General features: G+C 39.1%; 1 non-coding gene across 1 annotated transcript; it reads left to right on the top strand.

Moving 5' to 3' along the window:
- Positions 1–10,461: 10,461 nt before the first annotated feature.
- LOC141716062 (small nucleolar RNA R71) lies at positions 10,462–10,568 on the top strand. The gene has a single exon (XR_012572794.1). It is a non-coding gene; the product is annotated as a small nucleolar RNA R71 (small nucleolar RNA).
- Positions 10,569–17,691: the final 7,123 nt, after the last annotated feature.

Here is a 17,691-nt window from a genome sequence, read left to right as displayed (position 1 = left end):
GGTTGTGACTGACCCTCACTTCCCTCAACCTTCCTTTTCTTGCTTTCTTTCTCCTTCTGGAACATCTCACTCTCTGTCTCTGCGATCATAGCATTTGTACTACTCCTGCATAGGTATCCAATTCAAAAATGGCTACCTTCCCTCTGATCCAGGGTTTCAAACCCAGCTGGAATCTTTTAGCCTTCTTTCTGTCAGTATCCACATACGACGGTACATACCTTGACAATTCCTCAAATTTACCCTCATAATCTGTTATCGACATGTTCCCTTGCTTTAATTCTAAAAACTTCAGCTCCATTTGATCCTGAACAAACTGAGGAAAATACTTTTCTAAAAACAATTCCTTAAACCTTTCCCAAGTAATAACATCTGTACCTTCCAATGTCTTCACCATCTCCCACCAATAGGTGGCTTCATTCTTCAGATAGTAACTTGAAACTCAACCTTCTGTTCCTCCTTTACTTTCACTAAGGCAAATGCCTTCTCTATTTCCTTTAACCACACATTTGCTTCAATTGGCTCTAAGGAACCCTTGAATTCTGGTGGGTTTACTGCCTGAAAAGTTTTGAAAGTTACCTGGGGGTTGGTCTGCCTTTGTTGTTGTTGTGCCAGGTGAACTGTTTGTTGGGCCAAGATTTGAAGAATCTAGGCTATTGCTGGGTCTATGGGTCCTGGGTTCACATTTGGGTTTGTATCATCTTGGTTGTTATTGTTGTTGGTTCCTTCATTCTGGGTGTTGGTGCGGGTATTTCTTCTGGGAGGCATTTTCTGTAAAGAATCAAACAACTTATTCAGCTTTTGAATCAAATCTTTGTATAAAAGAAAAGTTTTGTAAAACAGAGGTATCTCTTTTTGAAAACAGTTGTAACTAAGTAAATTGCATGCTTCTTTACAGAATATAAACAGTCATGGAAAACAGGGTACATGGTATCACAGGGGTATAACTGGTGCAATAGATAAGGTAAGGTAAAACAGGTGCAATAAAATAAATGATAGTGCTGGAAAGGAAAAAGGTACTGATATATATAGATCAAAAGTTTTAGGTAGTACAAGCGTAAAGACGCTTCAGAAGTAAAAGCAAAAGGGTACAACAACCTATTCACTAGTCAGCATAGCTAGTCTATAAATACAACTCAAAAGTCTACTGATACACACTACACACTACTGTACATACTATATAACCATCACAATACTGCTCAGTATCTCTATTTCTGGATCTCTGACTCAACTCCAAGGAAACTCTGGTCCTGCCAGCCTCTCAAAGTCCTCCATCACCTCAGTAGCCCAGCCCATCAGTGCATCAGGGCCTCTTCCAGGTAATGTAGCTCCATGTAGCCTAGCCTCAAGAACCCTCCGTGTCACATGAATCTCCTCTCGAAGCTCCCTCACACCACGATCAACATCTGTAGTCCTGATGATATGCAGTAGCTCTCTAATCTGGGCCAACAAGGAATCACGCTCCAATAGAAGAGCCTCATACCGGTAATAAGGAACTGGGAGCAATGTAGACTGGAATGGGGCACTCGCAACTGAATGCCCAGTGGAATCTGAATCCGCTGGTGGGGGTCCTCTGATAGGTGGCCTCATACCTGGTGGAATCGCCTGCAGTGGTACGGGCTGCAACACAGGTGGAGGTAGAATAGCCAATACTGGTGGAATGACAGGACGTGGATCCGATGATGGTGCTCCAACTGAAGGCTCTGAGTGATCAGCTGATACGGGAATAAAAGAGTCGGTCATCGCTGCTATCTGAAATCATATCGTAATATCAGAATCTCAACTCATAACGCGAATTACACAAATACCAGATATACCGAAGCACTCAACCTCTCGACGTTCTATCTTTCTATTCCTTACTTCTAATCCTAACCCTCTACCCATTCCCGTCAACCTAGGCTTGTGTCAGTGACTTATAATCCTGTAGCTCTGATACCAAACCTGTGGCGCCCTCCAAACCCGGGTCAAAAGTTTGGGGTCCACACACACATACACATACTTTATTTATAACCTGCTTATAACAATAATAAAGATAACAATAATATGCAGTGACCCTATTTACCAACTACCACGGATCACAACAGGCTAAAGTATGCACACAAGCCATACATCTACTTATATTACATACAGTTCAAATCCCAATCATTCAAACTCAAACTGAGTATTAAACTTTATTACAAACTTTTACAAACTTAAATTATTCCAAAAGAAGCCTACTAGCTCAACTTTCTTAACCTGAACCCCTAGCTCTCGCGCTGGACTGGGGATCCTCGTTACCAACTGGTTCCTTTTTAGCTGGAAAGAATATAAATAACATCGCACAAATGAGCTAACTAGCTCAGCAAGTCACAATGACAAAACTGAGAATAATGATCATCAATAGAACATGATTATGATATCAAGTGAACAATGGATTATGATTTAGAATTGGATATTATACTTATAATTTAAAAACCAAGGTTAGGCTGCTGATCAGTCACGCACTAACCCCGAGCAAGGCACACATCATTGCTCTAACTACTGGATCCAAGGCACACATTGGCCTAACTTGACCATTATATGGTCTGACCACGAATCTGGTCCACAATTTTATAAAAACAATCCAATTCTAACATAATAACTGAATAAGCAATAATAAACAATAACTAGAATCATTAACAACAATGAGTGTTTAACAATGAAATGGTTTCAATCCTTGTAAGGATCAATAAAGTAATTTCAAAGCTTGGATGTTGGGTAATGAAAGAATTGGATAACAAAGGAATCAATGTTTCAGGGTTTCAAGGATTTGGTCTTTCAAAGCATAAGATATCATGGATTGAGTATATAAGTAATTCAGTTCAGCGTTTGGTATTTAGTTTGTATGTATTTGTGGAGTAGTATCGTAGATTCGTGGTTCGTGTTTGGGTATACAATAATCAATGGTCTAGAAAGAATCAGGTTACGGCTCAAGATCAATAACTGGAATCAGGGTTTAGGTTTCTGTGCTTCAAAGCACTTGCAATATCACAGGATTATCAAGTACCACAATATCTCGAGAAAGTTCAGAACACTTGCCTGGTACTAGCTTACTATTCTGCTCTCGCTTCCAATCACAATCGTCTTATTCCTCAACTACCTGTTTTCCTTTCCTACGCCTTGCCTCTTCTGCTCACATATCATAAACATCTATCAATAATCGACTCATAGAGTTCTATTCAACACATACTTCTATCTACCCTTCGTTTTACCCAAATCCGATTAACGGATTGAAAGTTATGTAATAATCAAGTAAACACCGAATATATAGACTGATAGTTAATTAACAAATCACATATAGCACATAATACATCACGTACTCAATGATATATTATTTATAAAGAAGTCTCGGGTCATAAATAGGCTTTCGGGTATTTAAAATGATTTTTAAAACATTTTTCGGAATTAAAACGGGTCGTTGGATCAATTTCGGGTTAATAAACAGGGTTCGGTTGGCCAATTCTGGCTCCGAAACAATTTTATACTAATTATCGAGCCTTGGAAATAATTTAGAATAATATTTTAAAGCTCGAAATTATTTTTTGGAATTTTTAAATCATTTTTAAGTAATTATATCTAATTAAATAATTAATTAAAATCAATTAATAATTAATTAAATCAATTAATCAATTAATTTCCAAATTAATTGACCAATTAATCGATTAAAAATTAACTGAAATTAATTAACTAATTAATTCAGATTTATTTCTGAATTAAAAATAATTTTCGGAATTAAAATACTAATTTTTAGAATTTTCAGAAATTAAAAATGAATTTTTATAATAAAAATAAATAGAAAATATGATTTTAAACATTTTTAAAACAGGAATCCAATTTTTGCAAAGTCTGGAAACCTGGGGGACCAAACTTCATCGTTTTCAAAAGTACAGGGACCAAACAGCAATTTTGCAGTTCCAGTCGCCGGAAAAGTCGGGGGTGGCCGGAGAATTCACCTCCGGCATCCTCCCACCATCATCACCTCCAGAATTAAACTACACAACACCAAGAACCTATATCTGCAATCAAAATTCATCAATAACCCCAGACTTGGTCGGAATTTGATCAAGAAACTCGCCGGTTTCCGGCGGGTTCGACGTAAACTTCAAAACACAACTCCCTTCTCTACAGATCTCGTTGATTCATGAAACTTGTACGACTAGATTGCAAATTTCACAGAGAATACAATACACTATACCACAACATCAATCTATATCAGAATAAGAAACCCCCAATTTCAATTAAGAACATTCATACGGGTTATAAACCCTAATTTTAAAATTCAAAAATCAAACTCAAATTTGAACATGTTATTGAACTCCAAATCAGACGTATAATATATCAAAATAATCAGGAAAATAAGCTCTACAACATGGAGTCATCAAATCATACAAACAATCATCCGAACAAAAATTCATATTTTTAATAAATTTAATTCGAAAATAAATAAATTTCCAGAAAATAAACCTTTGATTCTGCAGTGAAACAAAGCTCAGAATCTGATAGAACACTTCAAATCCTTCGTTTTGGTTACTCAAGCTTTGAAAACAGAGATCGGTAACGCCTTCGTTTTGCTGTTTGATTCTTAGAACAGTTTTTTGTAATTAGGGTTTTTCTTTAAAAATTATAGAATTAACTATCTGCAAATGATTTTGATAGGAAATAAAATACGGAAAAAGGCTATTTATAATTACGGAAAATTAGTATCCCGTTGGATCATTCCGGATATAAAACGGTACGTTTATTTATAGAAACTGATCCAAACGGTATCGGTTTTCGGGATAATTATCCAAATCAGTACAATTTGTACTGCGGTCTTGGTCTCAGCGCCTGGTTACACGTACTACGAAGTGATAATTGGGATAGTTTAATAAAAAGCTCCCGTTTATCGAAAATACGGGTTTTATTGATTTACCGAAACGAATATTGTATTGAAAATGTTGCGCCGGGACCCGCGCAGAACAAACCGTACGCCGGATCGAAAAAGTCGAAACATGGAATATGCTCGGAATATTACAATTAGGTTAGGAAGGAGTTCTTGGAAGAGTTTCGGGTTCCAAAAACGTAACAACGGATGACGTCGATTGGTTCCCATTTTTATAAAATAGATTTTAAATACTCAGAAAAAGATTTTATAAATTTCATATGATCCTTATAAATCCATAAATCAATATAAAAATAATTAGGAAGATATGACAATTATCTATGTTTTATTTTGGACATATAAAAATTAAAATACTCAATTAATATTATTTTTTTGAATATCCAAGTACAGATAATATTTAACAATTAACTCACAGAATAGATACTGAACACACATAATAATTATTTAATAGCAAAATAATTACACGATATATCCCGGATATTACAGTTATGGGAAAAGAAATTGTGGGTTGTGGGTTGTATTTTTGTTTTTGAATTTTTCTAATTTTTTTGGATTTTTTAGAAGGCAAAAAAAATTTCAACAGTCGGGGGCTGAGCGGCCGCTCAGCAAAGCTGCGCGTGCGCCCAGCATCCTGAGCGGGCGCCCAGCAAAGCTGAGCGGGCGCCTAGAGGGTTTCTGGAAAATACTATTTTCTTGCCCAATTTTTCTGATTTTTTTTGTGGTTTTGGATAGGTTACTAACTTCTAAGGGTTCCTATAGTCACAAATCTTGGGTTGCCTCCCAAGAAGCGCTTCGTTTATGTCATTAGCTTGACGTAGAGTACTTCAATCAAGTTGACAATAAAACGGCACTAACCACTTCCCGGTTTGCCGTGTCCCCATAGTAATGCTTCAATCGCTGACCATCAACCTTGAATGCTTGGCCTGGATCATCCTCAAAAATCTCCACCGCTCCATGTGGAAACACAGTTTTAACGATAAAAGGTCCAGACCACCTTGATTTCAACTTTCCAGGAAAAAGTCAGAGACGAGAGTTGAATAAAAGAACTTGTTGCCCCGGCACAAATGACTTATGATATAGCTTCCTGTCGTGCCACCTTTTCACTTTTTCCTTGTACATTTTGTTGTTCTCGTACGCTTGGAGTCGAAATTCATCAAGTTCATTTAACTTAGGCATTCGCTTCTTCCCAGCTGCATCTAGATCAAGGTTTAACTTCTTCAACGCCCAATAAGCCTTATGCTCAAGCTCCGCAGGTAAATGACATCCCTTACCATAAACAAGTTGAAACGGGGACATCCCAAGTGGAGTCTTGTATGTTGTTCTATAAACCCAAACAGCTTCATCGAGCTTTAAAGACCAATCCTTCCTTGACGGACAAACAGCTTTCTCTAGAATGTGCTTGATTCATCTATTAGACACTTCAGCTTGACCATTCGTTTGCGGATGATAGGCAGTAACAACACGATGATTCACATTGTAGCGCTGCATCATAGAAGTGAACTTACGATTGCAGAAATGTGACCCCTCATTACTTATGATTACTCGTGGTATTCCAAACCTTGTGAAAATCTGCTTATGAAGAAAATTCAACACTACCTTTGCATCATTCGTCGGTAGAGCCTTGACTTCTACCCATTTTTAGACATAATCGACTGCCAGCAAGATGTACTGATTATTACAGGATGAGACAAATGGTCCCATGAATTCGATTCCCCAAACATCAAAGACCTCGACTTCAAGCATCACATTTAACGGCATCTCATCCTTCCTTGTAAGATTCCGCACTCTTTGGCAACGATCACACCTTAAAACGAACTGATTTGCATCCTTAAACAAAGTAGGCGAGAAAAAACCTGTTTACAGAATACGAGCTGCTGTCTTTTCACCACCATAATGTCCACCATAAACTGTGGAATGGCAGTCTCGTAATATCCCCTCCATCTCATAGAATGGGATACATCTCCTGATGATCTGGTCAGCTCCTTGTCTAAACAAATACGGTTCATCCCACATGTACCACTTCACCTCATGCAGAAACTTCTTCTTTTGAGCTGCATTCATATTAGGAGGCATTATATTGCTGACAAGATAGTTCACAATATCTGCGAACCATGGCTCTTCCTCCTGAACTGCGAACAACTGCTCATTCGAAAAAGATTCGTTGATCAATGTGTTACCATAAGAAGTAGAATCGGGATTCTCTAATCTAGAGAGATGGTCAGCTACTTGATTCTCAGTACCTTTTTGATCCTTGATCTCTAACTCAAATTCCCGTAGCAAGAGCACCCAACGAATAAGTCTGGGCTTCGAATCCTTCTTTGAGACAAAATAGCGAATGGCAGCATGATCAGTGAATACTGTCACCTTTGTCCCAAGCAGATAATATCGAAATTTTTTCGAAACCAAAGACTATAGCCAAGAGCTCCTTCACAGTAGTGGTGTAGTTTATTTGAGCTCCATTTAGAGTCTTACTAGCATAGTAGATCACATGAAAAAGATTATTCTTGCACTGCCCAAGAACTGCTCCCACCGCATAATAACTCGCATCACATATCATCTCAAAAGGCTCTGTCCAATCAGGTGCCGTAATAACTGGTGCAGTTATCAAACTCTTCTTGATAGTCTCGAATGCCGCCAAGCATTCATCATCAAATTTGAAAGGCACATCCTTCTCGAGCAAGTTGCACAATGGCTTAGATATCTTCGAGAAGTCCTTAATGAAATGCCGATAAAAACCCATATGACCAAGAAAACTACGGATTCCTTTCACAGAAATAGGTGGTGGGAGATTTTCTATGACTCCCACCTTGGCTTTGTCCACCTCAAGACCCTTGCTAGAGACTTTATGCCCAAGAATAATGCCTTCACACACCATAAAGTGATATTTTTCCCAATTGAGCACCAAATTAGTTTCCACACACCTTTTACGCACCGCACGAAGATTATTCAAACATTCACCATACAAATGTCCAAAGACGGAGAAGTCGTCCATAAACAATTCGACATTGTTTCCAATCATATTAGAGAATATAGCCATCATACATCTCTGAAAAGTGGTCGGTGCACCACATAAATCAAACGATACTCTGCGAAAAGCAAACGTGCCAAATGGACAAGTGAAGGTAGTCTTTTCTTGATCCTCTGGTGCAATGCAAATCTGATTATACCCCGAATAGCCATCCAGAAGACAATAATACTCATGACCGGCCAACCTGTCAAGCATCTGATCAATAAATGGAAGAGGGAAGTGATCCTTTCTCGTGGCTTTGTTCAACTTTTTGTAATCCATGCATACCCTCGATCCTGTGACTGTTCGAGTGGGGATGAGCTCGTTCTTCTCATTTGCTACCACAGTGATACCTCCTTTCTTAGGTACACATTGCACGGGGCTCACCCAAAAATTGTCAGAAATAGGATATATGATTCCCGCATCCAGCCACTTCGGAATTTCTTTCTTTACCACTTCTTTCATGATAGGATTAAGTCATCACTGTTGCTCAACAGTCGGTTTACTACCTTCCTCTAGCAGAATTTTATGCATGCAGTACGAAGGGCTGATCCCTTTGATATCTGCTATAGTCCACCCGATAGCCGATTTGAATTCTCTCAAAATCCTCAAGAGCTTGTCCTCCTCACTACCTGAAAGGTCAGATGCAATAATAACAGGTAAAGTAGATGCATCACCTAAAAAAGCATACCTCAAGTGTTCAGGCAATAGTTTAAGCTCCAAAGTAGGTGCTTCCTCAATGGATGGTTTGAGCTTTCCTACAGCATTCTTGAGATCAGAAGTACCAAGAGATTCAAATAACATGTCTAGCTTTCGCCTCCAAGAAGAAGCATTTAGATATTGTAGTTGCTCATTGCCATCCTCATCGTCACTGTCAAAGTCCCCCACTAAGGCCTTTTCTAAGGCATCAGACATTAGCATATGATCAAGTTCTGAAGTTACCGCAGAATCAATCAAATCCACCTTTAAGCACTCCTCGTCTTCTGTAGGGAATTTCATTGCCTTGAATACATTGAATGTCACATCCTGATCCTGCACCCTCATAGTAAGTTCACCATTCTGCACATCTATCAAGGTACAGCCTGTAGCCAAGAAAGGTCTTCCCAAGATTATGGGAATCTTCTTGTCTTCCTCAAAATCCAAAATGACAAAGTCTGCAGGGAAGAAGAGCTTATCCACCTTAACTAACACGTCCTCCACTATGCCTCGTGGGTATGTAATAGAACGATCAGCCAATTGTAGAGACATGTAGTTGGGCTTTAGATCAGGAAAATTCAACTTTTTGAAGATAGACAACGACATCAGATTGATTCTTGCTCCCAAATCGCACAGGCATTTGTCAAAAGACAACTTGCCAATGGTGCAAGGAATGGTGAAGCTACCTGGATCTTTAAGCTTTAGAGGTAATTTTTGTTGCAGCACAGCACTGCACTCTTCCGTTAGAGCAACGGTCTCAAGGTCATCCAATTTCACCTTCCTTGAAAGAATACTCTTCATAAATTTCACATAACTAGGCATTTGCTCCAGAGCCTCAGCGAAAGGTATGTTGATGTGAAGTTTCTTGAACACCTACAGAAACTTACCGAACTGCTTATCCAGCTTTTGTTGTTGCAATCTCTTAGGGAAAGGTGGTGGAGGATAGAGTTGTTTCTCCCCTGTATTACCCTCAGGCAGAGTGTGTTCAACAGTAGTCTTCCTTGGTTCCGCCGCTTTCTCCTTTTGCTTCTCTTCTTCATCAACAACTCCAGCTTCTCCGTCTTTCACTTTTTCAGCATCAACAACTTTTCTAGACCTTAAGGTAATAGCTTTGACTTGCTCTTTAGCTTCCTTCCTGCCTGGCACTTCAGTATCGCTGGGAAGTGTTCTAGGTTGACAGTTGAGCACTGCATTGGCTATTTGACCGATTTGATTTTCCAAGGTCTTGATAGAAACAGCCTGACTTTTGCACAACAGCTTGAGTTCCACAAAATCAGCACTAGAAGGTGGAGCAGCACCTCCTTGTTGAGGATATGATTGCCTTTGAGCATAATGTTGTGGTTGCTGGAATCCAGGTGGATTAAACTGTTTACTTACACCTTGCTGATATGGTTGCTGAATAGCATTCTGAGTATTGTTCCAGCTGAAATTGGGATGATTTCTATTGTTAGGATGATAGGTAGCTGGCACGGGCTGCTACGGTCGCTGATAATTGTTCACATACTGAATAGATTCATTCACAAGAGAACACTGATCCGTAGCATGAGAACCTGCATAAAGCTCATAAACCATAGCTATCTGATTGACTCCATAGGTGGCTAAAGAATCGACCTTCAAAGACAGCGCTTGGAGCAGCGCTGCAATAGCTGTAGCTGCATCGACTTCCAGAATACCTGCTACCTTCCCAGGCATCATCCTTTGAGTTGGGTTTTGATGTTCATTTGCAGCCATACTTTCAATAAGATTATAAGCCTCGGTATAGCTTTTGGCCTACAAGGCGCCTCCAGCTGCTGCATCGAGCATGGGCCGAGATTGGGCCCCCAAACCATTATAGAAACCAGTGATCACCATCCAGTCAGGCATACCATGATGTGGACACTTTCTCAATATCTCCTTGTAGCGCTCCCAAGCTTCGCACATAGATTCTGTTGGTTGCTGCACAAACTGAGTAAGAGTACTCCTCATAGCCGTAGTCTTCGCCATTGGATAGAACTTCACTAGAAACTTTTGCGCAAGATCTTGCCAAGTAGTGATGGACCCAGCTGGTTCAGAATGTAACCAGTCCTTAGCTTTATCCCTCAGAGAGAATGGGAAAAGCCTCAACTTGATAGCCTCATCAGTCACACCATTATATTTGAAAGTACTACAGATCTTGACAAAATTCCTGATGTACATGTTGGGGTCTTCAGCCGCAGCACCTCCGAAAGAAACAGAATTTTGCACCATCTGAATAGTGCTCGGCTTGATTTTAAAAGTGTTAGCATGAATAGCCGGATGAAGGATGCTTGACTGAATGTCATCAATTTTAGGTCGAGAAAAGTCCATCAGAGCTGGATCTGCCGGAACTATACGATCACCCATGATTACTGGTTCTTTCTGTTCACTCTATTTATCCGAATCTTCAAAATCTATCTTCTCTGGAATATCAAGAACTGAGTCTGTCTCCTCAGCCGTATCTAAAGTCCTCTTGCGAGTACGAGAAAGTGTTTGCATAAACGCTCGCTAAAGTACCTGAAACACAACCGGAAATAATAAGTAACACGTCTTAATCAATGAGTCCTAATGACCACTGATGGTAAGTACATTGTTATTCCTAGTGGACTAACAATGAGATTTACAGAAGGGGGGTTGAATGTAAATCTCAAAACTTTTTCAAGTTTTGAGCAGTTTCAAAGGCTGTGTGTTTAAGATAAACAAGTGTGTGAATTGCTTTAAGCTAATGCAGACAGATATATATTCAAGCACAAAAGTACAGAACACAACAGACCTTAAAAACTTTTCTGGTGGATTTGTTGTTCCACCAGAGATGGTATTTCAGAAAATCTGTGATTCAAGAAGTTGATCACAGCTGCATCCTAGTACAAACTAGATAATTTTTCTCAAGATTTTTCTAAACAGCTCTGGAAAAATTCTGTTCTAATTACTAGCTGCTACTTGGTTTATATAACACCAAGTTTTTACAAGTGAAGACAAAGATAAAAAGTACAATAATAAAATAAGTTCTCCACTTGTTTCTTCTCCATTTTACTCCAGTGCATTGTTGACTATTGCCTCTTTATACTAGAGTAGAACGGCTGCTTTTTCTGATGTTTCTGAAATAGGCTACCACATCTCAGTTGTCTCTGTCAACCCATGTGCCTCTGTTTGTAGGTACAACTACCACTTGTCAACTGCTATTTAACAAAACATCCGTTGAAGCCTTCATCCGTTGATGGCTTTATCCGTTGATGTGCTAGCAGTTGAAGCTCTATCCGTTGATGCACTCATCCGTTGAAGGATGTTATCCGTTGAAGCTTTAGAGACATCTGTTGAAGCTTTGTTTCTCATCCGTTGAAGGTCTTTAAGTTATCCGTTGATACCATTTCATTTATACAAAATTACAAGGCTTGAAATATTTACAATTGGCCTTCCTATCTGCATATCCTTTAGTAGTCAACATGACTTATAATTTCCCTCAACATTTAAGAATTATATCTCAAATTCAGAGACTGAAATGTGCTACAACACTAGACTTATTTCTTAGTAAAGCTACACCATCAACGGATAGCCAAAGTGGTCTTATCCGTTGAGGCTACAAACACTAGATTTCTACTTAAGTGTTTTGTTAAACATATCATCAAACTAATGCACATATATTCCTAACAATCTCCCCCTATTTATGTCTATAAGAATTGTAGACATAAATTCAAGGTTAACTTGATGATAACAAAACACTTAACAAATATATGAACTGAAACTAAGTAGAAATTTAAAAGTGCTGCCAAAGTGTATGTACTAGAAGGTAATTGAAGATTTACAGTGTTTCCAAGGGTGCTCCTCTAGCCTGAGCAAATCATCTTTTTCTTCTTTGATCCCTGGTTTTCTTTCCTAGCCCTTTTTCATTTTCCTCAATTTGGAGTTGGAGTTGTCTGAAGAATTCAGCTTCATCTTCATCACTGATATCCAACTTAGATTGCATTTCTTTGAGAGTTTCATTGCTGGCAATCTTGAGTTGGTCTTCAAGTCTGAAAAATCTTCTGACTCCTTTATCATCTCTGAATTCCATCAACCAATGAGGTGATTTGTGAATTGTAGTTCCCCTTTCTTGAATGAGTAAGGTTCTGGGCAAAGCATTGGGCTCCCTCCAAGTTTTCCTTATGTTGGCAATCTTGTTGAGAATTTCAGTCTTGGCAGTCCTGGTAAAGCCAGAATCCTTTTGTATGGCTGAAAAGACTCTGATCAAGGTAGAGTAACCTTCATTCAGAATCCTGTAGAGAGGCCATGTTCTTTCCCCAGCTCCTTGGTATCTGAACACCAATCTCTCTGGTAGCTGTCTGTAAGCAGCAATTCCCCTTACATCCTCCAGCTCATCCAGATAGAGTTCAATGTCTGAAATTTCTTTTATGTCACAGATGTGAACATAATCATCTTTAGAAATGGGTGGCTTAGGGTTAGGTTTATGTTTTTGAGTGAATTTCTTACAGTTTAGGAGAGGTGTAGATTTGGATTTTCTTTTCTGTTTCTTTGGTAGTGGAAGAGTGGTTAAAAAGGTAGGCAAATTGATGGTGTCCCAATCAATAGGTTCCTCTTTTGGGATGATTGGTTCACCATGGATGTTTATAGTGGGATCAGCAACAAAGGGTTCAGGTATGGAAGGTAGAGATTTAGTTTCTTCAGTGTTGCCTTCACTCCTTCTATGTGCCTTGGCCTTTCTTCTGTTTCCCTTCTGCCATTCCTCTTTTTCCTCCATGCTTTCACCAAATATACTCCCAAAAACCTCATCTAAGTTTGCAATCTTGTCTTCACCCCTGACTTCAATTCCTTTCTCATTTTTAACTAGACTTGACTTTAGCTTTTGTTCAAGCTTTGCTTGTGCTCTTTTGTCAGCCTTGAGTTTTTCAGCTTCTTTCTTTAACCTTTTGGTTTCTTCCCTCTTGGCTATTGAGAATTTGGGATGTCCTTGCATCACACATATGCTCTTTCCCTCTCTAAAGATAATAGCCATGTTTCTCCTTACTGCCTCATCCATGGTCTCCTTGTGTTTTATGATGCTTGTACCCAAAACTTTGTCTTCATCAGGCTTTGGAAGAGGAAAGTCCACTTCTTTCATCTGAGCAAAGTCTAGAGGGTTCTTTGTGGAGTCCTTGCTGGATCTGGTGTTGGGCTTGAGAACCATAGGTTTTAGATTCTTGAAAGAAGTCTCTCCAACCTTATTTCTCCTTTCTGGCTTGTGCTCCATATTGATTGGTTCAACCTTTGTGCTATGTTTCACAGATATTGAATTATCTTGTGTTGAGCCAAACAGCTGTTGCATCCTTTCATCAATTCTCCTCCTTTGCTCTTTCACCTGAATTTCAGCTGCTGCTAGCTGGATTAAATCAATTCCATCAGGCTTTCCTTTGATTTGAATGATTGGAGAAGTAGTGATGGCAGGAACTAGCACTTTAGATATTTGGATTTTTGTAGATGGCTCTCCTTCCCCTTCCCTTTTACTCTCCCCCTTTTTGTTAGCATCAAGGAGAGGGGTCAGGCCCTGTGCTTTTGCCAGCTGCATAAGTAGATTTGTTTGAGATTGTTGGTTGTGAAGAATGGTGGCCACAGAATCTTCAATAACTTGAACTCTGTCTTCCAATTTGGCCAGCCTTTTTTCAGTATGTGATTCCTTTTTCAATCTCAACAAAATGTTCTGCATTGTACCAAAGGGCATGACTGAATCCAATTTTTCAGAATTGTAGGATTTCAAGTCAGCAATATCCTTTCTGAGTTCATCCACACTCAGATTCTGTCTTACTTGCTGCAACTTCATGAGATGCAGTGAGTCCAAGTGAGCTGTAAGGATAGCCTTTGTACCAGCATGAGAAGTTTTCTGAATGGCCTGTTTGATAGTACTGATTTGTTTGACTAAGGAGACATTGAATTGCCCTGTTGTAGACTCCTTTGTGAAGGCCCATTCAGGTAGATTTGGAATAGAACTAGGGCCCTCATCTCCCCCTAAGTTCATGCTTCCATCAGAAGAAACAAAGTCATCATCATCAGAATTTACTCCAAATTCTTCAAATGACTCACCAGCTGTTGAAGGCATCTTGTTAATAGCAGTTTTGTCCCTTTGAAGAGATGCTGTTGTATGTACTAGATGTAGTGTCTTTTCTGCCTCCACATTGCCCTGTGCAGCCAATACTTGATAGGCTGAAACAGGATGAGTAAAAGTGTCAGCATCCAAGGAAATGTTATCAATTACAGCTTTGTAATGTTGCTGAAATTGTCTTTCCTTTTCAGCATCATTTACAATCATTGACTCACTAGCAATGGCTGGATCCATCCTTATATCTGCTGTACCTGCCTTTCTCTCATTTTCTCTATGTTCTTGCATCAGGGGCTCCCCCTGGCTCACACAACTCACTCCCTCACCTTCACCTACTAAGGTGGTACTCCTCTCACTTACTTTTGCCATGCTGGAAGAAATAGCATGCATATTGGAGCTCTCAATCTCTCCTTTTTCCTGGGAGCAACCCAGCCTCTCACTCAAATTGTCACTCCCTTCCCTCAGTCCTAGCAGTGATTGTACAGTAATCAAGTCTTCTACACTTGGAATTGTTTCAGTTTTTTGTGTAGAGACTATCAACGGATGAGGAATAGCCGTTGAAGGTGAAACTGATGGTATCAACGGATAACTGCTGTTAAGCTTATCCGTTGAAGAACAACCACTTGTCAACGGATGAGTAATATCCGTTGAAGAAGGAAAAGAAGTAGAAATTGAAAGTGATATAACTGTTGAATCTGTGTAGATTGATATGAGTTTTGGTGACACAGATCCTTCAATTACATCTGAAAGAATTTGCGGGTGATCCAACAAATCATCTAAAAGATGATGATCACCTGTATTTGAGTGGGGCTCCTCCCTGAGTTGTAAAGAGGGAGAATCAGGAATTGATGGGAATAACATATCCACATCTAGAGATGGTGAAGAAGTGTGTGGTGATTGATGTGTGTTAATTGTGAGAGAATGGGGCTGTGACTCCACATTTGTTGGAGCCACATCAAACTGAGTTTGAGAAGGCATAGATACAGATGGGTGTATCTGTGCAGTGTGTGCACCCTGTGTAGAAGATTGGGTTCTAGCTCTCTTTCTTCTAATAAAGGCTTTTGTTGGTGAGTTTTTGGCTTTAGTGTCCCTCCCTCGTTTGTGTGTTCCTGGTTGGGAACTATTTTCAATAGTCACATCCTTTTGGGAGGATGCAGCTAGGGATATGCTAGTAACCTTTTCAACCACCACAGCTTTTTGAGAAACTGTGGCTTGGCTAGCTTGGGAAGCACTTTTCTCTCCTTCCTTATCCTGGGGGTTTCTTTGATGTTCACCCCTCCCCTCACCACTCACACCCTGTTCACTCCCCTCAGGGTTAATGGTAGGTGTTACAACTGTTGTCTTTTGAGAAACAACTGAGGTGGTTTTCTTTGTCTTTGATTTTGAAAGTTTAGTTTTGGTGACCTTGGTAGGAATCTGTTGGGGCATTGTCACAGATTCCATGGCCACACTAGAAGATAAAGAAATAGAGGGGTTGGAGGAAGTAGGAGTTGTAGAAGCAATTACCTCACCTACCTGAGGTGCATTCATGATTGGTAAATATACCAATGGCACACTGCTGTTGAGATCCATTCTCAATAAATCTGCAAGAACTCTTTTCTCTTGTGCCCAGCACTTGAGTTTATTATTCTCATTCGTAATGACCAAACCTTCAGCAACATGGTTAGCCAATAACATAAAGAATCTAGCATAATAGATGTTATTAGGTCTATTAGCTTTGTTACCTAATCTAGTACCCAATTCTAGCATAACATAGTTGCTAAAATTAAAATACCTATCAGAAACAAGCATATAGAGCATATTAACAAGAGATGAAGTTATGGCATCAAAATTGCTAATTTTCCCAGAGAAAATCTTGATAAAGGCATCCCCAAGAAAACTCCATTCTTTTCTAAGGCCTTTTCTTTTAATACTCCCTAAACTAGCAGAGGAGAATAACCTATGGAATCTAACATGTTGGATACATCATTATCAGTGTGTGGTGTCATGGCATTGTTCTCAGGTAATTTAAAACATGCTAGTAAGTCATCACAGTTAACACAGTGATTTTTACCTTTGAGAGTGAAGGAGATAGTCATTTCTATGGAGTTGAACTCAGCAGTTGTCCAAATTTCCTCAACTACTTCACAGTAAATCGTTGGGGCTTCCAGCATTGCATAGCTAAGTTTACAGTTTTTGATGAAGTCCATCATTTTGTGATAATCTGAGTGGGCTTCATTCTTTTCTACCAAAGCTATGAAATTGTTCTTCTCATAGATGAACCCAGATTGAGACATAATCTTTACTACTGGTGCCATTGTTGTGAGTAGAAATTGCAGAGAATAACTTGAAGGTTTTACAGAGAGAAAATGGTAAAAGCTTTGAAATTTCAAGAAAGCGTAAAGTAAAAATGAAAAATCAGAAGGGCTTATATACTTTCCAAAAAAAATAAATAAGTGATTAAACAATAAATATGTGTAAGTGAATTTCAGCCGTTTAAGAATAAACTGTAAGTATTCTGAAAACTACCTTTAAAACAAATACATACAGCTGTATGTATGAGTATCAACGGTTAAGACAATAGAATCAACGGCTGTGAAACACTTGAATCGACTGATGTGATATTTCAACGGATAAGGTAAACTGTCATCCGTTGAAGAGCACTTCAGTTTTATCCATTGACGGATAAAAATTCCAGAAATGTATATGACTTTCAACGGATAATGAACATCCGTTGATAGAACAATTTTGACTTTCAACGGATAGGGAATATCCGTTGATGGAATAATCTATGTTAAAAATCAAATTTGTTCTTGCAGCTAATACATTTCAGGCTTCAATTCAAATTGCAATAAGGACATGAATTTTAAGAGTAATTAAGCATACCTAGCTCACTTACCAATCTTGTGAAAGTTGATTCATCAAGTGGCTTGGTAAATATGTCTACAATTTGTTGTTCACTTGGAACAAAATGAAGTTCCACTGTACCTTTCATCACATGTTCCCTAATGAAGTGGTACTTGATATCAATGTGCTTGGTCCTTGAGTGCT

The sequence above is a fragment of the Apium graveolens genome, chromosome 3, assembly GCF_009905375.1.
Source record: "Apium graveolens cultivar Ventura chromosome 3, ASM990537v1, whole genome shotgun sequence".
Taxonomy (NCBI): domain Eukaryota; kingdom Viridiplantae; phylum Streptophyta; class Magnoliopsida; order Apiales; family Apiaceae; genus Apium; species Apium graveolens.
The sequence above is the reverse complement of the archived record's forward strand: the minus strand, read 5'-3'. Positions and strand labels throughout refer to the sequence as shown.